General features: G+C 40.8%; 1 non-coding gene across 1 annotated transcript; it reads left to right on the forward strand.

The window, feature by feature from the left end:
* The first annotated feature begins 2,957 nt into the window (after positions 1-2,957).
* On the forward strand, positions 2,958-3,030 carry trnaf-gaa (transfer RNA phenylalanine (anticodon GAA)). The gene has a single exon. It is a non-coding gene; the product is annotated as a tRNA-Phe (tRNA).
* Positions 3,031-19,352: the final 16,322 nt, after the last annotated feature.

A 19,352-nucleotide genomic window follows, 5' to 3' on the forward strand; every position in this document is an offset into this window, starting at 1 on the left:
TAACACTCTGAAAACAACCAAAACAATCACATTTATGTATGTAATGACATCTCTTAACGTTAGACTATTTAAGAATTCTGAAAAAATCCAATCTGCAATTGAAAGAAGGACACATGACAATTGTCCTTTTAAACAAAGTTGCATCACTAGCTACAAGCGCTAGCTGCAGCTTGGATTGATCTCAGGGTAACTTGGGAAGTCTTCCATCTGACTTCTCCTGGACCTCACTGTCCGAGTCTGTCAATCCTTTTTCCAGCTGCTCCTTTTTTTCTACATCTCCGTTTTCTACTTCCCGTCTCTCTGATCCCTAAATTTAGAAAATCCGCCCCAGATACTTGCAGTATTTAATGACGACTGTGGTGAACCCTCAGTGGGATGTGACAACTGTGCTAATCACCAGTGCTGATGGAGATGAAACGTGTTAGTCAGGTAAGCATCTGTCGAGGCAGCTCAATCTCTAGATGTTGACTTTTTTGTAATTTATTTTTATAAGAACAAAACTGTCTCCTCATGTGTGTTTGTTTGTTGCCTTACTGGTTTTAGCAGTGATTCGACACCATAGATTCCTCCAATCTGCTTGATAATCTCATCAGTCATCTCCTCTTTCATTCCCTCCTTTTCTCTCTTGGTTCTCCTCTTTATTTTGTCGGCCTGCATCTCTCTCATCCACACTAAGGCCTTGCAGAACAAAGCAAGGAAAAGCTGCAGTGTCGGTGAAGAAAGCAAAGTCACCTTGGGGGATGACACAGAGAGAGAGAGAGAGACACAGAGAGAGAGAGAGACAGAGAGAGAGAGAGAGAATTGAGTGGAGATTAGGGAGGGGAAGACAGAAGGAAGGAAGGCACAGAAGCTGGCATCAGGACATCATATGACTAAGAAAGAGAAAACACCGCATCACTGCAGAGCCCAAAATAGAAAATCAAACAATGATACAATTGGCCAACTTTACTGTTTTCTTAAAATATTGCACCTGCCCATCATGTTTGGGTGTCGTCCAATAAACATATAGCCAACAGCTAAGTATTTATAGTCTTCCCCTCTTTGTGATTTACGACAACACATTACTCAGTATTGAGTCTGAGGCCAGTAATGGGAATAAAGAAGTACAGACTGACTGAGCTGTGACAGGACCTGGTGTACCTGCTGGTTCCAGTTCTTGCAGAGACCTTCTGATTTGACCAATATTTAATAGATGTTATTATTATCTGATGCTGAGATGTTATTTGATTATGTTGTGACATAGTGAGATGTGACTGTTTATAACAGAACTAACAGAACATTAATTAAATAGATGTTATATAAAATATAACACATGTATGGAACCTTTATGCTACAATTTAAATAATACAGTGTTAAATACATGTATTTCTACAAAATAAATGTTTGATTTAGTTTCTGGGTACAAATACATAGTTACCTTCGCATTGAATATGCGGAAGGTAATGTTTTGATCACCGTGTATTTGTATGCGTGCGTGCGTGTTATTCGCCTAAGTCAAAAAGTATTAAACCGAATCGCATGAAATTTGGTGGGATGATCGGTTATTATCCGCGGACCATGTGATTAGATTTTGGGATCGATCTGGTCAAAGGTCAAGGTCAGGGTCAAGAAAAGGTCAAAATCTTCTTTTTACCATAGCGTGTTCAATTTTTATCCAATTGGCATGCAACTAATGCCAAAATGTTCATAATGCAATGCCCAATCTTGTGATATGCGAAGGTATGCGCTCTACCGAGTGCCCGTTCTAGTTCGGTGATATAACAATGTGTTTCATAAATATTCAACTTCCCTCCACATAAATACATGACACGACCACGACCTCTCAGTGTATCACGTGGTGGTGGCACAAAATGTGATGCCACGGAGCTAGTGACCTAAAGCTAGTGACCTAGCATAAACAATGAGATCTGAGTGGATCAGAGGGACACCGTTTTTTCAAAGAAATGGGTGTTCGTGTCCCAAAGTGTCGGTGAGTTTTAGGGAAGTCAGATCCATGTGATGTATTTCCAACAAACAATTATTGGCTTTGCTCCCTAAACCCAAAGTTCGTGTTTTACCTAAACCTAACTTTAGAGGGGCAGACTCCCTCTTTTACCACATTAGCTAACGTGCTGCTGAGGTGACGTGTTCCTTCCAGGTATTTGTGTTCACGTCGTCCCGTGAAAGAGGTTAACTGTTAACAGTAACAGGGCTCTCAAGTCTCACGCATTGAGCGTGAGACTCACGCATTTCGGTCTTAACTCCCGCACTCCCGCCACACATCGTATTTCTCACGGTGAAAAAAACTCTCGGCTATTTAATGTTTTAATGTGCCGCAGCGCGCCAACATGAGCTGGCCGCGCTGCCCTCACCGTGGAGGAATCAAGCGCTCCCCTGGAGTTCTGCTGTGAGGAGCCACTTATCAGCCAATCAAAAAAAGAAAGGGGCTACACAATAGTCAGTCAGAAAAAAACCCGTATCTGTTGTATCTGGGTAAGATTTAATCCAGCAACCAATGAAGATAAAGCATCCTGGAATTGCTGACTGATAACCGAAAATTTCGTTCTGGGGGCGGGGGGGGGGTGCTGATGGAAATGTCACTCTTGCCTGTCTTCAAAACTTGAGAGCCCTGATAATAATAATATTAATATTAATAATGTAACGGACTGAGCGACATGTAATGTTAACCTTTTATGTTATACGTGTTATTGTGTCAACAATAAGTTGTTTTAGATAAGAAGATTGGTTATTACAATTACTGAGTTCAGGAGGTCAGTGAAGGTCTCATGAGTAGCTGTAAAACCTGTCAATCATGCTACCATCGTCCATACTCATTGTAGGTGCATCGTTACGTGTGTAAGCTAGCGAGGTACGACTTGCTGGCTCGGTATTAGCAGTCGATAGAAAACACACGTCCAAAAGGTAGAATAAATTGAAAGTAGTATATACTTTATAAAAAGCCTGGATGATTAATGTGTGCCGAAATAGCTCAGTTGGGAGAGCGTTAGACTGAAGATCTAAAGGTCCCTGGTTCGATCCCGGGTTTCGGCATCATCATTTTGTTACCGGTCACGCTATTGTCAAACATAAGCATGTGTCATTGCTAATTTGCACACCTGATATAAATGGGGGAGGGGGGGGAATAATTATTTGGCAATGAAGGTTTATGAACCTGTTTAATCATAGTTAATCTAATTGTATGAGTTTTACATAATAACAAGGTTGTAAATGTGAAGCGACAATGCGAACAAAACAACAGAAATGGAAGGAAAAAGTACATAATGTTCTTCCAAAAACGTGATTAAAATGAAATAAAACGCAGAGAATACTCAAATAATGTTAAAGAACCTCTTGGATGGATTTAAATTCTTCATAAATAAAGTACCTTCTCACTTGCTTCCTCTGTCAAATATTTGGATTCATAGTTCGCAATTGTTTAAAGTTTACAAGAGTTGGCCTCGTACTTAGAAAGTGTGTTATGCATACCGGACATGGAAGTACGTCAGCAGCACATTGAGTGCGTAGTCCAAAGAAAATCAGTTCACATGAACTTTCACCAGGGGGCAATGTTGTCCAATGCTTTAATGAACTTGAGCGCTTCATCTAAATTCATCAGCGAGCAGTTCATCTCGGGGCAATTAAGTTTCCCAGGATATCCATGTACACGATATACAAATTAATACAAGTGCAAGAACAGAACATCAATGTCCTTGAGATGGGGTTCAGTTGGGTAGTAACATAAGTACAAATCTGACCAAGAAATGCAGTTGTAATATCTACTGTGTTTAGTTTCGCAAGCTCTATTTTGAATGTTGAATTTAAAACCTGTATTAAACATCACATGGTGACATTGTGTGTTTTATCACTTGTTTGTTACATACAGTAGGACATTTATTAAATTATGTTGCAAAATATATTTTTATAAACATAGTGTACTATTGCTCCAACTTTCAGACATCAGCCATCTTGCCTGAGGGAAAAGTGTAACAATACTGTGTTTTCAGCATCTTAAGGCTTAGACCCACCTTACTCCGTGTATTGAGACCAATGCACTTGGAGAATGGGGGATGTGTTCCATGGAGCTGTCATCGAGGCCTTTTGGCAACAAACAAACAAAAAGTGTAATACAACAAGACTGTTGTTTCTCGCTCATTCGCTATAATATTAACACTCTATAAAGTGCGAAAGTATAAGGGGAACAACTGCATTGGTCGAAGCAGTTGTTCCCCTTATACTTTTGCACTTTATAATATTAACAGTATATAAAGTGCAAAAGTATAAGGGGAACAACCGCTTCGACCAATGACACTCGGACCCAATAGAACGTCTTGTATGCACTTTTCTACCATGTGAATTGTACACAATCATTTCTCCTGTGATAACTTTCCGGAGCTGTACATCCACACTCAAGAGACACAACCTGTACTGTGCTTTAATGTTTTGTAAAACTTGCAACTGCACATCTTGGTTTATATTTCATATTCTACACTGTAGTGACTAGCCCACGCCAATGCAGCCATATCGTCCCAGCACCATGTTATTGGATAAAGGCAAACTTATCACAACAGTTCTATTGAAATGTATTGACTCTCGTGACTGTGACCAGAGCTCATAGATATGTCACAGTGTGAATAACCTGCAACGGTGCTCATACTGTGTGAACATAGTCACGGTCCTCCCCCAGTGAGTGAAAGTGAGTGTATTATCACTGTACAGAGCTCAAATGAAGGCAAACATGTTTTTTAAAAGCTGCACAAAAAACAAACTGTAGATTGCCATAATTTTCCTCGTTAGTAGCAACCTGACACTTCTCCTACACCTCTTTATTTCTATTTACCTCTTTACTCCTTTACTTTAGTATTGATTTTACACCATGACTAGTTTTATAAATGGTCTCATGAATCCGGTAACTTCCTCAAAGAACCACGGTAATTTACTTTCTGCAACACAAACTACACGTTAGTTTGAGTGGAAATGCTCTTCCAGGACCTCGTCACCCACTCACTGCCTGCTCTCTGCGCGTGTCTGTTCATTCTGACCTTTGTACACAGTAGATTGCATCTATCTCTGAGCTCTATTCGCCATCATTACTCGCGATTTCATTTCTTCCCAGACTTGTTTCTTTGCCTGTGAGATTCCCCGAGTCAAGATACCACTCCTTAGTTTGCACTCCGAAAATGTCGCGGGGCGAGTTTATTTTGTGTGTGTGGTTCAGGTTACTTTATTTGTTTGTGTCGGTAAATTTGGTTTGCAATACGAGGTATCCATCGTTTGTTGAGGCAACAGACAGAGAGCGTGTGTTTGAACTTGTCTTTGACTTCTACACTTAAATACCGTAACAGTATTGTTTTTAATAAGATTAAAAAGTTAATACACTTTGGATTTTGTTTATTTGTGTTTGTCAGCATAGTTTTTATTCCAGAGAAGTGTTTAATTAATAATGCAACAATATAGTTATTTCAGAAAACATGTTAAAGTAGTATGTTGTAAACGTGTTTGTTTCGTGCAGATTGAATGCTGACTATAGTGGCAAGTGTTAATAATTTATACTTGCGAACGTGCAGGTGTTCAGCAGGAAAAGGACACTGAAAATGTTTTAGGCCTAGATTATCTGCACAAACCTTTTTGTTATGAGTCAAAGTAATAACTCCTCACCTGTAACTAGTTGTATTACGTCACAGACTGTGACCATGGTACATGGTTGCAAATGTCTGGCAATGATCCCAAACCATGATGTCATGTGATCTTGGTCATTGCATCAACTACTTTAGTGGCCAGGTTGACTACAAATTAACTTGTGAGTCCAATGACACGTGGCGGGATTCACCAGTTTCGCATACTTCTGAATCTTTGTGGTCAGGCAGAGAAAGAGGGATGCTTTGCAAGTGTGTGTGTGTGTGTGTGTGTGTGTTCTTGTGAGTGTGTGTGTGTGTGTTCTTGTGTGTTCTTGTTTAGAGATTGCAAGGTTTTGAGTCTATTGTCTTTTTTTCCATTGGGATTACACATCTACCCAGTAACAATCCCACAATGCAATGCTCCCCTTTGCTCTTCATAAAGTACACTGAGAGTTAATTTTACAGGGAAATGAGTGAACGAGGAAATTATTTCAGACGCAGTTTTTTTCACAGCAGACTTGCAGGTAAAGCACAGGTGCAACTAATATGAAATATTAATGTAGGAATGGCTCTCCAGCTCAGCTCCATTGAAGTGATCCAGCCTGTAACTGTTATTAATTTCCCCTATGCCGTGCAAAAGGCCTTTTGTGATCACTCGTTTGAGCCTTTGGGTCCTCTACTTGTCCAATGGCGTGATTAATTTACAGGAAGGTGTTGTTGACTCAGCAGTTATGTTGAGTTTGCGCGTCAGCACTGCAGAGAGAGAACAGGATGAGTGCTTTTGTTTCGCTGTACAGATACTCAAAACAGGCCACTTCCTGTATACACGCAGCCCCCTCCCAAGTGCACTTCCTCTTCTCAGACCTCAGATTGCACTCTTATAGCCTTCCGTGCGCTGCCCTAAAGAAATCACGTTACCATTGAACTCTGGTAGGAATCAGGTTTACTGGTGCCCCAATCGTTAATTTAGACTATAATCTTTACTCCATTGTGGAACATGTATTTTAGGATGACTAGACAAGTTATATCAGAGTGACTTGTTTGTGGTTTTTGACCTGGAGAACAAAAGGGGATTCATTCTTGCCAATCTCCTCATGCCTGTTGAGTTGCCGTTGCTAATGAGAGCTAGCTCCAATTATCCAGCTTAAGTAGCCGGATACGAGTGTAAAGTTTGAGCGGTTATGCTATTGCACGGTGTATCAAATGACAGGTAGAGATCTTTAATTCAGGAATTTAGTCAGTGTCATAGTTTGCTATTTCTTCAGGGTGTCCGCGGGGCATTAAAAAGTCTTAAAAAGTCTTAAATTGCTTTTCCTAAAAATAAGGCCTTAAAAAGTCTTAAATTGTCTTAAATTCAGATTGGATTGGTCTTACATTTTTTGGGTGTCATGTCATTACGAATATGAGGCAATCTGTTCCGCCAGGTCTAATATTTTGCTCCGGTCGCTCTGCGGTGTCTCTGGTGTCACCGGGGCCACGCCCCTTCTCTTAAAGGGGCCCCGCGTATTCGGTCCCATCCCCTACAACGCGAAGCATCGGCTACTTTAGAAAACATGGGGGATGCAAGTTCAACAACGGCTTGAAAAGAACGAGTGTTTCTGGTCACGGTCGGTGAAATGCTTCTGAAGCTGCGTTGTGTGTCGGGTGGAATCTCACGCGCAGAGCAAGAAGCACAGAGACTAGCGAAGGCCGCCAGCAGCCCGCGGGGCTAGCTCCTGCTCCACCGCTAGCTCCTGCTCCGCCGCTAGCTCCTGCTCCACCGCTAGCTCCTGCTCCACCGCTAGCTCCTGCTCCGCCACTAGCTCCTGCTCCACCGCTAGCTCCTGCTCCGCCACTAGCTCCTGTTCCGCCGCTAGCTCCTGCTCCACCGCTAGCTCCTGCTCCGCCGCTAGCTCCTGCTCCACCGCTAGCTCCTGTTCCGCCGCCAGCTCCTGCTCCGCCGCTAGCTCCTGCTCCGCCACTAGCTCCTGTTCCGCCGCTAGCTCCTGCTCCACCGCTAGCTCCTGCTCCGCCGCTAGCTCCTGCTCCGCCACTAGCTCCTGCTCCGCCGCTAGCTCCTGCTCCGCCACTAGCTCCTGCTCCGCCACTAGCTCCTGCTCCGCCACTAGCTCCTGCTCCGCCGCCAGCAACAACGTCAACGCTACAACGCTGGAGGTCACCGGAGGAAATCCAGCGCCGTGCAACAAAGAGCTCATCACCGAAGTCCAACGCTGCGGTGCGTTCTTCATTCTGTTCCACGAGACTCTGGACCAGACCACCGCGAGCAGACAACTGGACTTCATGTGCTCTCTTGGTGAAATGACCACATCCCGTCAGGATCCTATGGAGCTCATGGGCCATGACACCAGGACCTACTTCAGCATCTCAAAGTAGGTCTAACATAAATATATATGTATTAAGTTAACTAACCTCATGTACAGGACTGTCTCAGAAAATTAGAATATTGTGATAACGTTCTTTATTTTCTGTAATGCAATTTAAAAAACAAAAATGTCATGCATTCTGGATTCATTACAAATCAACTGAAATATTGCAAGCCTTTTATTCTTTTAATATTGCCGATTATGGCTTACAGCTTAAGAAAACTCTAAAATCCTATCTCATAAAATTTGAATATTTCCTCAGACCAAGTAATAAAAAAAGATTTATAACAGCAAAACAAAATCAAACATTTGAAAATGTGTTTCCAGGTGTTTCGAGTTAATTAGACGATTCAAGTGATTTGTTTAATACCCTACTAGTATACTTTTTCATGATATTCTAATATTTAGAAATAGGATATTTGAGTTTTCTTAAGCTGTAAGCCATAATCAGCAATATTAAAAGAATAAAAGGCTTGCAATATTTCAGTTGATTTGTAATGAATCCAGAATGCATGACATTTTTGTTTTTTAAATTGCATTACAGAAAATAAAGAACTTTATCACAATATTCTAATTTTCTGAGACAGTCCTGTATATGAGTATGTGTATCATATAGTTAAGCTTTACTCATGTGTCAAGTTAATAACAGCTATGGATATGCGCACTATACATTAATTAGACTAATTACAAATAGTTTTAGAATGGTAGTAGAGTGGTGTTTACCTGTCAATATGTCTACATAGTATACACTAGGCTCAAGAGATGGCTCACGTTGCTTAATTTGTAAAAAATAGTTTTCATTCACATTGATCCAGTCTGACATTAATCTGAAGTGGTGGTGTCATGAAGAGATGTGGTGACTGTTGGCTAATGTCTGCCTTTTTTTTCTTTTTTCCAGGAGAATGGACCAAATGTCAACTGGAAGTTTTTGTATTCATACAGTTTGAAAAGGATTGTTTTCCTAGTATATTCACAAAAGCTCAGGAGGAGACGTATGAACCTGTGACACACACACCCATCACATAGAGACATGAGAACTCACTCGCTCGCTCACTCACTCACTCACTCACACACACACACATACATTCTATTATGTAAATGTATTTGCATTTTAAAAGCAGCTGGAAATGTTATTTATGTTATTTTATAGATGTTTTTGTTCAAAAGGAACTATGTTGCACGTATTTTAAAAATATATTTACTTGATTTTATAGACATTTGTTCATGGGACCTAAATGTTCAGAAAATGTTGTATTAATAAACAGCAATGACATTTGTGTTATCCTTTTGCATTACACCATACTGTTAATTTTGAACAGACATCAGTGTGTTTACTTTGAATTAATTAATTTAGATTAATGTATATTTCCTTCGTACGTTAGGTCTTCAATTTTATTTAGACGTGGTCTTAAAAAGTCTTAAAAAGTCTTAAATTTCACTGGTTTATTCCTGTAGACACCCTGTTCTTGATTTGACTCAAGCAGTATTTCTACTACATTCTACTCATTTGGAATAAGGAGAATATAACAACCACAAAATGTTTAATATTCTACTTAGATGCAGAACACTGATTCCTATCAGCTATATCAGGACAAAACAATATCTTGATTGTTCCTTTTCATTTCACTTGAAGGAAGTCATTTCAATCGGGTTATTAGTAGAGTGCAGTTATTTCCATTATTTCAGCATTTGACCTGTTTCTTTGGAAATGTGCCCAATATTTCTAAGCTATGTAATTGATGTGGAACACAGAAAGAAGATCAGTGCATTCGGGACTGCAATTACAGATTAGCTCAAATGTTTCCTGTCAGCAAAAAACAATGACGTAAAAACTATATTCAAGTTCAGTTTGTGTAGCTGCAGCTGTTATTCTTCAGTTGTCTTCTAATCGTGTAAGACAAAGCTTTAGAATAATACAAATACTTATTGGAATTCATTGTACAAACCATTCCCGGCAGAAAGCATAGCAGTCAGCTGGCACACCTCTGGAAAGCTGGGGAGTTTGGTCTGGACCTTTTCTTGCGTGTTCGTCAGTCGTTCTGGCAGCTGATCTCCTGTCAGCTTCTGTATAAAGATGTGCTTTGGTAGAAAGCATGTCATGGTTTGTCTCTCCTCTTCTCTTTCCAGGTGTTGATGGACATCACTGTAATGTGATCCCCTGAGACACTGAGGAGGACTTTCAGTCCGAGGACTTCTAAATGAGGGTAAGAATTCCCATTAACCAGTACGTTGGAAAGTCTTTATTTATAGCCTGGGAGTGAAGCTTTATGAATGCTGGCCTTCGTGGTCTCAGCAACGTGTTGGGGGTTACCGCTGCTGTGACCCCTGGTCATCAGGAGGACACATAGTGTTGCAGTGTGTATTTGCACATTTCCCACATATTTATGGGAATATTATATTAAGAGTGCAGCAAATATAAAATTGTTTTCCGAGCCCTCATACTACTACGAATTAACTGATAGAACATAAATAAACGGTTATTTATTCCCATAAGTCCTCTGATGATATGGAACCTTGTCCAGCCAAGCCCGATGATACTCTCAGAGACAGGGGTGTCATCTGTTAAACACCTGTGGCCAGCGACGAGTCACTGGCAGCGTTTGGCATCACCTTTGCCAGGCAACAATAAGTGCGGTAGGACTGTCAGCTCAGCAGATATGAAGTTGTGTAAACACCGGGTGAAGCAACCCCATTATTGCAAGCCTACCAATCATCCCTCTCATTGTGTGTGTTTATGTAGCATCATGTCACGTGTTCCCCGGCCCTGCCCGCTGTTTACACAGAACAGATCGCTTCTCCAGCCACGGGAAGACGAGAGTTGGCTCAGTTACGTTTGGCTAAGTTTGCCATTAATGACCTGACTACACTGCAGACAGTGACACATGCAATGAAACACAGCAACAGGCAATAGACTGGAATACTTATCAATTCCTTATGTCCCCCTGATATTGTTTGATTGTACGCTTACATTTTTAAGCAAAACATAAACTCCAACCAGTAAAAATCCTGCTCCTATTAACATTTTGACTGGACTAGCTCTTGATCCACCGTCTTTGAAATGAGCATCCTCCACTAAATCACTATTTGAGTTATGCCCCAAATATCTTGTCACACACTCAACCTCACCTCTCGTCGGGTTGGAACAGAGTTGAGGTCAGTGTGAGATGAGTTCATCGTTGTCTATTCTTAGCATTTCACTCGGGAGCTTCAAAAACAGTCCATTGGGTCGATATTATTATCTCTCTGAACTCGTTCCATCTTTCTCTGACAGACGCACATATTACTCGGGCATATTGATTGCGCAAGGTGCCCCGCGGTGTTCAGTGGCCTGCAGCATCCATTGAGCCATCTCATCGTCAGAGGTGGCCCGGTGTAAGATGACCATGTATTGCGTCTCCGAACACAAGGCGACGGGGTTCAGATGATTGAGTGAAGAGCTGAGGCCTGACAAAGAGACACACACCGTCATGTAACACCTGCGACACCACAGATACTCTGCCCGCCTGTGTGCTGCTAAACACAATTTGAGAAGCTAGAAGCAGCATACTCCATGGATACATTGATAGTTTTAAGTGCATTTGCTTTCATTAAGATTACATCCCGTAGCAGGAAAATCTATTGAAAATATGAGTGGATAGAGAAAATATATTTACAGGAATAAGTCTGGAGCATTCTCAGATGTCTGTGTACATAGGGTGAACATTGGATATGTATGTATAATGAATAGACATATACACTACCGTTCAAAAGTTTGGGGTCATCCAGACAATTTCGTGTCTTCCATGAAAACTCACTTTTATTTATCAAATGAATTGAAAATTGAATAGAAAATATAGTCAAGACATTGACAAGGTTAGAAATAATGATTAATGTTTGAAGTATTAATTTAGTTCTTCAAACTTCAAGCTCAAAGGAAGGCCAGTTGTATAGCTTATATCACCAGCATAACTGTTTTCAGCTGTGCTAACATAATTGCACAAGGGTTTTCTAATCAGATATTAGTCTTCTAAGGCGATTAGCAAACACAATGTACCATTAGAACGCTGGAGTGATAGTTGATGGAAATGGGCCTCTATACACCTATGGAGATATTTCATTAGAAACCAGACGTTTCCACCTAGAATAGTCATTTACCACATTAACAATGGATAGTGTGTATTTTTGATTAATGTTTTCTTTATTGAAAAAACAGTGCTTTTCTTTGAAAAATATAGACATTTCTAAGTGATCCCAAACTTTTGAACGGTAGTGTAGAAACACGGTACAACTTAAGCATGATACGGTGTCCCTCGTGTGCTTCTTGTAATAGAAAAATAAAATGTTATAGACACACAAGTCTTTACTGGAAACATCTATAGAAGTGATCAAACCTATATTTAAATGGTATTCAATGTGTCTGATTTAAATTATGTAATTTTCACAAATTACTGCTTGAGCAGATTAAGTCAAAATATCAACATATAAAATTCCCAGACAGATACATGTTTTTTTTATATATAATTGTCTAGCTATGGTGTATAACATGTCTTACTTTATACAGACATTTATTATATTGCATTTTGTCTAAACTAAAAAGAGAATAGTTTAATTTTAAGTTTTAGGTTATTATGTCATTCAGAAGCACAATTATAACGATGTCCCCTGAAGAATATACCGGCACAGAAGAATCAGTGTCACGTAACAGGGCTCCTGTGGGAACAGATTCCCATGGACCCACCAAGAGCTCACAGTGAAGACAATGAGGAGGCAGTAACATGTGACAGAGGGTCCCATGCTCAATTCATATCCAGTTCATCACAGGACTAGAATGTGAGACTCTTAAATAGCTCTCGTCTGTGCCACTGAAGCACAAAAGGTGTACTATACTGCCATTCATCATCATTCACCACACTCAAAAAAACGATTCAAGCCCTTCTTAGAGGTGACACATTTAAATATTGTTTGATACATTTAAATAAATCAATTACAAAACGAAGATATTTATATTGAATGGGTGTAACACAAAATGTATGAATACTTTCATTTATTAGATTTATTTAGGTTACACTCACAAAAACGATTCAAGCCCTTCTTCAAGGTGACACATTTAAATATTGTTTGATACATTTAAATAAATCAATTACAAAAATAGATATTTATATTTAATGGGTGTAACACAAAATGTATGAATACTTTCATTTATTAGATTTATTTAGGTTCGATGGTGTGCATATCAACTCAACATAAATGTGTTTGATTGAGGACTACCCTTTGCGCATGCGCCAGCTGAAAATCAGTTGTTTACATGAGGTGAAGACACTTTCAGGGCTGTATGGTTGGTGCAGTGGCTAGCACTGTTGCCTCAAATCAGAGGGCTGTGGGTTCAATTCCCAGTCGGGGCTTTCCTTCTGTGTGGAGTTTGCATATTTTGTTACTTAGTTTATATTTTGAGTTGGACAAACACAATTTAATTTAATGAATATCGTTATTTTATTTTAGATGTATTTGATACAAATGAGTTGGACTAACTTAATTTCATTTTATTGCACTGATGTGCTACATTTGAGTTGGAGTTGCATATAATTATTGGATGGAAAACCTGCCAACAATTTAATTGAGTTCATCCAATGAGTCATTTCTTTGAGTGCATGAGACAGCTTTACATATCTTCCACATAATTATCCTATTCAAAGAACCTCTCTTCCTCCACTGTACAATACATTTTACTCAGCAACTGCAAGAGCTCCATCTCATTCTCCAGCTCTGTAAGGAAGCAAAGCTCTTCCTCGGAGTGTTCGTTGTGCAGCTCTACCCGGCCGCCGTTAATCGGCTTCCCTAAATCTTATACAATCAGAAGATCTCTGTGCAGCACATGTCAACAGTCCTTTGCCTGTGCTTACGTTTGCTCCTTGTGGTGATGCTTTCAGGGGTTCTAGGTCAGCTAAGCTCCGCTGACACACCGGCTCGCCACAAAAGATAAATGGTTGTTGGGGCTGTGTACACGTATACACACACACACACACACACACACACACACACATTGAGTATTTTCGTGTATTCAAAAGTCAGGAGACGTTGAGTGCTGGCTTTGGCTGGTAACAGGATATCGGACATCTCACTTTTCACTTCAGCCATGTGCAGGAGAGACTTCAGGGAATTAATTATCTGTGGATGTGAAGTCATCGGGGAGGAAGGTGTGGCATGGAGAGAACGGAGAAGGAAGGGACACTGACGTAAAGATTGGAAAGCGGAGATGGAGTCCTACACGTGTAAATATCCCAACTTCTGCAGATCTGTCTGCCTTAGAGCCGGGGTGTACTTGACACTCCAACATGTTGTCCACACATGTCTGGAGGCAAAGTGTTGATGCCTGAAGCACACGCGGAAACATGAAGGGGCGAGATGTGAGATTGTTTAAATATATACATTACTGTGCACATGTTCAGCCCGTCTCTCTTTGGAAGGCGTTCACAGTGGTGCACTCATTTGTGCACACAAAATGTGAAATAAATATATTCGTGAAAATGTTTTTTTTCTATTCAGACATTTTCATCTCCACCCACCAGGTCAATCGCTGCATGCAGTGGGCGTGAATGACAGATTGTAGGTTTTGGAAAGGTGAGAGGGTTTAGATGTTCGACCATGGAAGTAGACCTTTGGTCAGAGTCTACCAGTATGTTTATACGGTGAATAAATACTGGCTGCCTTTAGATATGTTCTACAAATCTATAACTTGCTTCAGGTCATTGCCTTTATGATCAGGAGTGTAATAGCAATATGTGGGCATCATCTTATATCCTTGTGTATATCTTATTCCACAAGGAATATTATTACTATTTGCATTCACAGTATTTGCAACAGGCTTGAGGGCAGTATGTGAGTTCACTCACATAAGATATGAGGTTTATTATGTGGGTGTAAGAGTGGAACATGTTCACAGAGATCTATGGAAAGAAGTGATTGCCAACTCTTCAAGGTTCCGTCTCAACTCCCCCTTGGCTATATTTAAGCTGTTCTCGTTAACAGCAAATGTGTCCTCTTCTCCTCTGGCACGGACTGTCATGTACCTCTCTTTCTCTCCTACGAGAGGGCCGGGCTGTAGCCTCATCTCTGAAGGTTACTTTACCATCCCTCCCTCCATCTTACAACGCCAAAGAAGATTTTTGGCTTGTTCCTCTTGATTTTTTTCCTTTTCTTACTTTCTGAGATACTTAACCTTTGGCCCAGGGAGGCCGGTCCTAGTTCCCAGCTCTTTTTGTTTTTTCCAGAACTCCTCTTTAAAGCGCCCATAGAGAGAATAGGTGGGAAATACGGATTACGCTAGAAAATATTTCTTCATTCTCCTCTGTCTCACACCAGTACAGCTCCTGCTGGCATAATTCACTTTTTTCCTTGAGTCCTGCCACCTCTGAGTTCCTGACAGCACGAGGCAAATGGACGTACATTAAGAGTTTGTGTTGACATATCTTTTCAAAGATAAAGCCAACCTCTCTTCTGGCCGTGCCCTCTGTCTTTGTTCTCAGAGGAGACGGCCGAATGTCCATCCACGGCCCCTTCCATTTCACCCCGTCTCTTCATGGTTCAATCTGTCGTTCCTTTGTTCCATAACTTTTCTGATCTCTGGGATTTACCGCTGGTCGTGGTGGTGGGCTCTGGGGTCAGTGTTATGTAACCCTGATTATTTCATGGGACAAATGGACTTAGACAGGCTGAAACTACAGTACATGGGGCACAGTTTCAGATGAAGAGATGGTCTGAGGAAAGATGAAAAACTAAAGTATTTAAACTGTGGTTAAGAGAGTGCTTTTTATTTTCCTTGCAAATGATTAACCTATTAACAATATTTTAATTGGATAGACTAACTGCAACCCTTCTAAACCTGCCTCCGCTTCTCATTCGGTGCAGTTTCCTTTGAGGGTGTCCTTTGGCTTGTGCATACAAGATGAGATAGACAGTTGAATGGCACCTGTGGCAGTGGCCTACTCTGGCCAAGGGCCCAGGATCCTCGAGATTCCCTAACCCCCCCCCCCTGTCACCAAGAATTACTGAGTCTATTCTCTTTTGGCACCAGAAAGTGAGGGAACAGTGATAGGGGGATTCAGGGAGGAGTGGCTGAGGTTTCTCACACGCATATCCATGCTGGTTGTTGTTAGTTGACCTGGATATATCGCATATAAGTCAAACCTGCTTTATTAATGTGCTGGCCATCACCTCTTATCCCATTCCCTCATGTATTCAGAGGCAGGGCATCAGCTCATTACACTCAAATCTCCAATATCATTTTGAGTCTATTTTAAATTACTCCGTATGCACTCACACAATTTAACCATGATGATGCAGATTTCACAAAATACAATCACTGCAAAATTGAGTTCTCAGTTTTTTTCCGAAATAAGTTAAACACAACCAGTAGGGTTTCACTAGTATACAGACTCTCTGTCTCTCGGTAGATTAGTCAAATCAAATTACCCGCGTGACCCATTCAAACACTGCATATTATGTTCTGTTTTTCATCAAAGTAAAGTGTTATTTGCAGTTAAGTTAAGCTGTATACAATTACACAAGGGTTATCTGCGTGTACTCTGCGTGTATACGTCCCACAGAGGTTACTGGAGATGAGGTCTTGAACAGTCCCAGTCGCAGGGCGAATGCGATCGTGTGCTGCACATCACCGGTGACGCAGGACAATAACCCATGCTGTGTCCTCCCCTTGCCTCTCTCTCTTGAACATTTAGGACGTCATCATACTCACGCTGTCCCGACACAATGCAGCACTAAATCCGTCCAGTCATTTACCCACGAAATGACCTCAATCCGCTACCGTTGCCTCAGAGGCCCATTGCTGCGCAGTCACAATCGCAGAATGGCATTAACAGGTTTACAATCACCTCCCCCGCTTTCACACCAGACAGGCTGCAATGTGACTCTGGCGTGACGGTTTTCCTGTCGGGACATTTGTCAGATCTTCTGCTGTGAACCGTTTGTCCGTAACAACCACTCTATCGGCTGTTGAGAATACAGATCCACCACCTGCACCCTCTATTTGATGTTATATAAGTAATCAGTATATTCTCACATTCCCTATACTTACAAGGTAGCCATGTCCCTTTCCCCCTGGGGAGATGGGGGCACAGTTTCTTTGAATATAGGGATATAGTGATGTAAGTAAATAAACCACATAAATAACATGCCCATTTCTAAGCTGATCCTGTGTCACCGGTCAGACGAACAGTAAGGGAAGGTGGCCATTATGTGATAAGATACTGCATTTGGCTGGAGAAATTAAAAAATAGAAAAATCCATGATTAAATGCTCCCAATGTACTGAGACAGGACTCATTCGTTAATGTATTCCCTTAAATGTACAGAAGTTTATTACCTTTTTATATTTTATATTGTTTTTTCACACTCCATTTAGTAAGCAAAAAGCCATTTCAGGTAGCTGACGTTTCTACTGTATATACTGTATACTAGCTCAGTGGGGTAGGTTGTGGGTTCCTCCCCATTAGTTGCAAGTCTGTCCTTGAGCAAGGCACTGAACCCCAGTTGCTTCGGCGCATCACGATGGGTTAAATGCAGAGAACTAATTTCCCCTTGGGGATTAATAAAAGTGTATATTCTATTCTACTGTATTTATATTTTGAATGCATTTATTTGTATGCATTTCGGAATTCTTGTTAACATTCAGGCTTCGGCACCACTTGTGTGCTAAGACTAATAGAAATGCCAATTCAGCCATTTGGTTCTGATTAATTATATTTGGAAAGAAATTAGTAAATTAACAAAAGATTCTGCACCATTTAGTATGATCCACTTTGATATCTAGATAGATATAACTTGTAGACATCCACATCCTCAGTATGTTTTGGGGGCTCTCTATCTACGCTGCATCTTTGTGTCTGTCTGGTATCTTTCCACTGAATTTATTGGGTTTCGAAGAGGCGGTGTGTCCGTCATCACAATGGTTCAGGTTTTTTTGTGGTGTGTGTTAAGTAGTGTTCACCCTTTATCCTGCCTCCTTCCTTTTCATCCTCAATTTACGCTGTCACACACTGCAGCGCCGGCTGTGCTCGGAAAATTCCACACTGCAGCAAAGAGAGGGGTGGCAGCAGAGAGAGAGAGAGAGAGGCGGATTGGATGAAGGAGAGAAGGGATTGGAATATGCTCCAAAGAAATATGAATGAACATGTTCATACTTGATTGATACAATGTAGGTAATATATGTGAGAAAAGAGAGAGAGAGAGGAAGAGAGATGCAACTGCAATTAGGAATAAGTGCATATGCAGATGGTGAGGGGGAGACATTACGCTGCATTATGGGATAATTCCCTATTTTTGAAAGATTTTACCGTTACAGTTTATTATCAAAATAATAAGGACAGAGTTATAATTTAGAGATTATATAAATAAAGATGTGCTATATACTTCTACGCTCTGTAAACATGTTTGATGAGAAAGGGGGGAGAGCTGTATTTATGCAGATCGAAAGTGGTGAGGGATGGAGGGATGGCGGGATGGAGGGATGGAGGCGTGCAGGTGCTTTGGTCAAAGTAACCTCTGCAGAAACGTGCAGCATCTATCATCACATGCTCTGAGAATAAGCAGCAAAGCACTGCAGTGTCCAGGACTACTGCTTACAGACGGCTCCCATCCAAACGAATGAGATTAAGCTTTAATGTACACCCCCACTCCCATACACCTTTTAACCCTTGTGTTGCCTTAGGGTCATTTTGACCCGAATCAATATTACACCCTCCCCCCGCTTTAGGATTAATTTGACCCCATTCAATGTTTAATGTCGGTGTTCTTTCGGTAGTCAACAAACAAACATAAAGTGCCTCACACTTAAACTTGGAAAACAATATTAATTCTAATAATTTTCTGGAGGTTTTAATTGCTGGCGTCAAATTGAACCCAAAGGGTAAAATATGTTAGTAAATATAAAGGTAACAGGAGGGTGAAACATTGAATCGGGTCAAAATGACCCAAAGGCGGGGGGAGGGTGTAATATTGATTCGGGTCAAAATGACCCTAAGGCAACACAAGGGTTAAACAACAATACCATGATTATGCACACAGAAGTATGTTATTCATTAATATAGCAGGTCTTTTTATTGTACATAGGTTATTATATCATAACCTTCATTGGCCTGGCACCGGTTGTTTTTCAATGCGTTGTCGGATTTATATTTATATTGAAAAACGTAATCATTTTCGGGCCGCACGGATCAGAGAAAACAAGTGGTAAACAAAACATTGATTTCACCTGCTAATTCTTAACATGTTAGTAAAAAGTTACTTCTATGCACATCCAGAAGCTGTGGAGCAACTTTATCATTCATGTGGATTGTGTTTCTGACCACCTGGTGAATACACGTCCAGTATTTACACTCTTTTAGTTCGGTTTTTGGTCTCCA

The sequence above is a fragment of the Pseudoliparis swirei genome, chromosome 18 (genome assembly GCF_029220125.1).
Source record: "Pseudoliparis swirei isolate HS2019 ecotype Mariana Trench chromosome 18, NWPU_hadal_v1, whole genome shotgun sequence".
Lineage (NCBI taxonomy): Eukaryota > Metazoa > Chordata > Actinopteri > Perciformes > Liparidae > Pseudoliparis > Pseudoliparis swirei.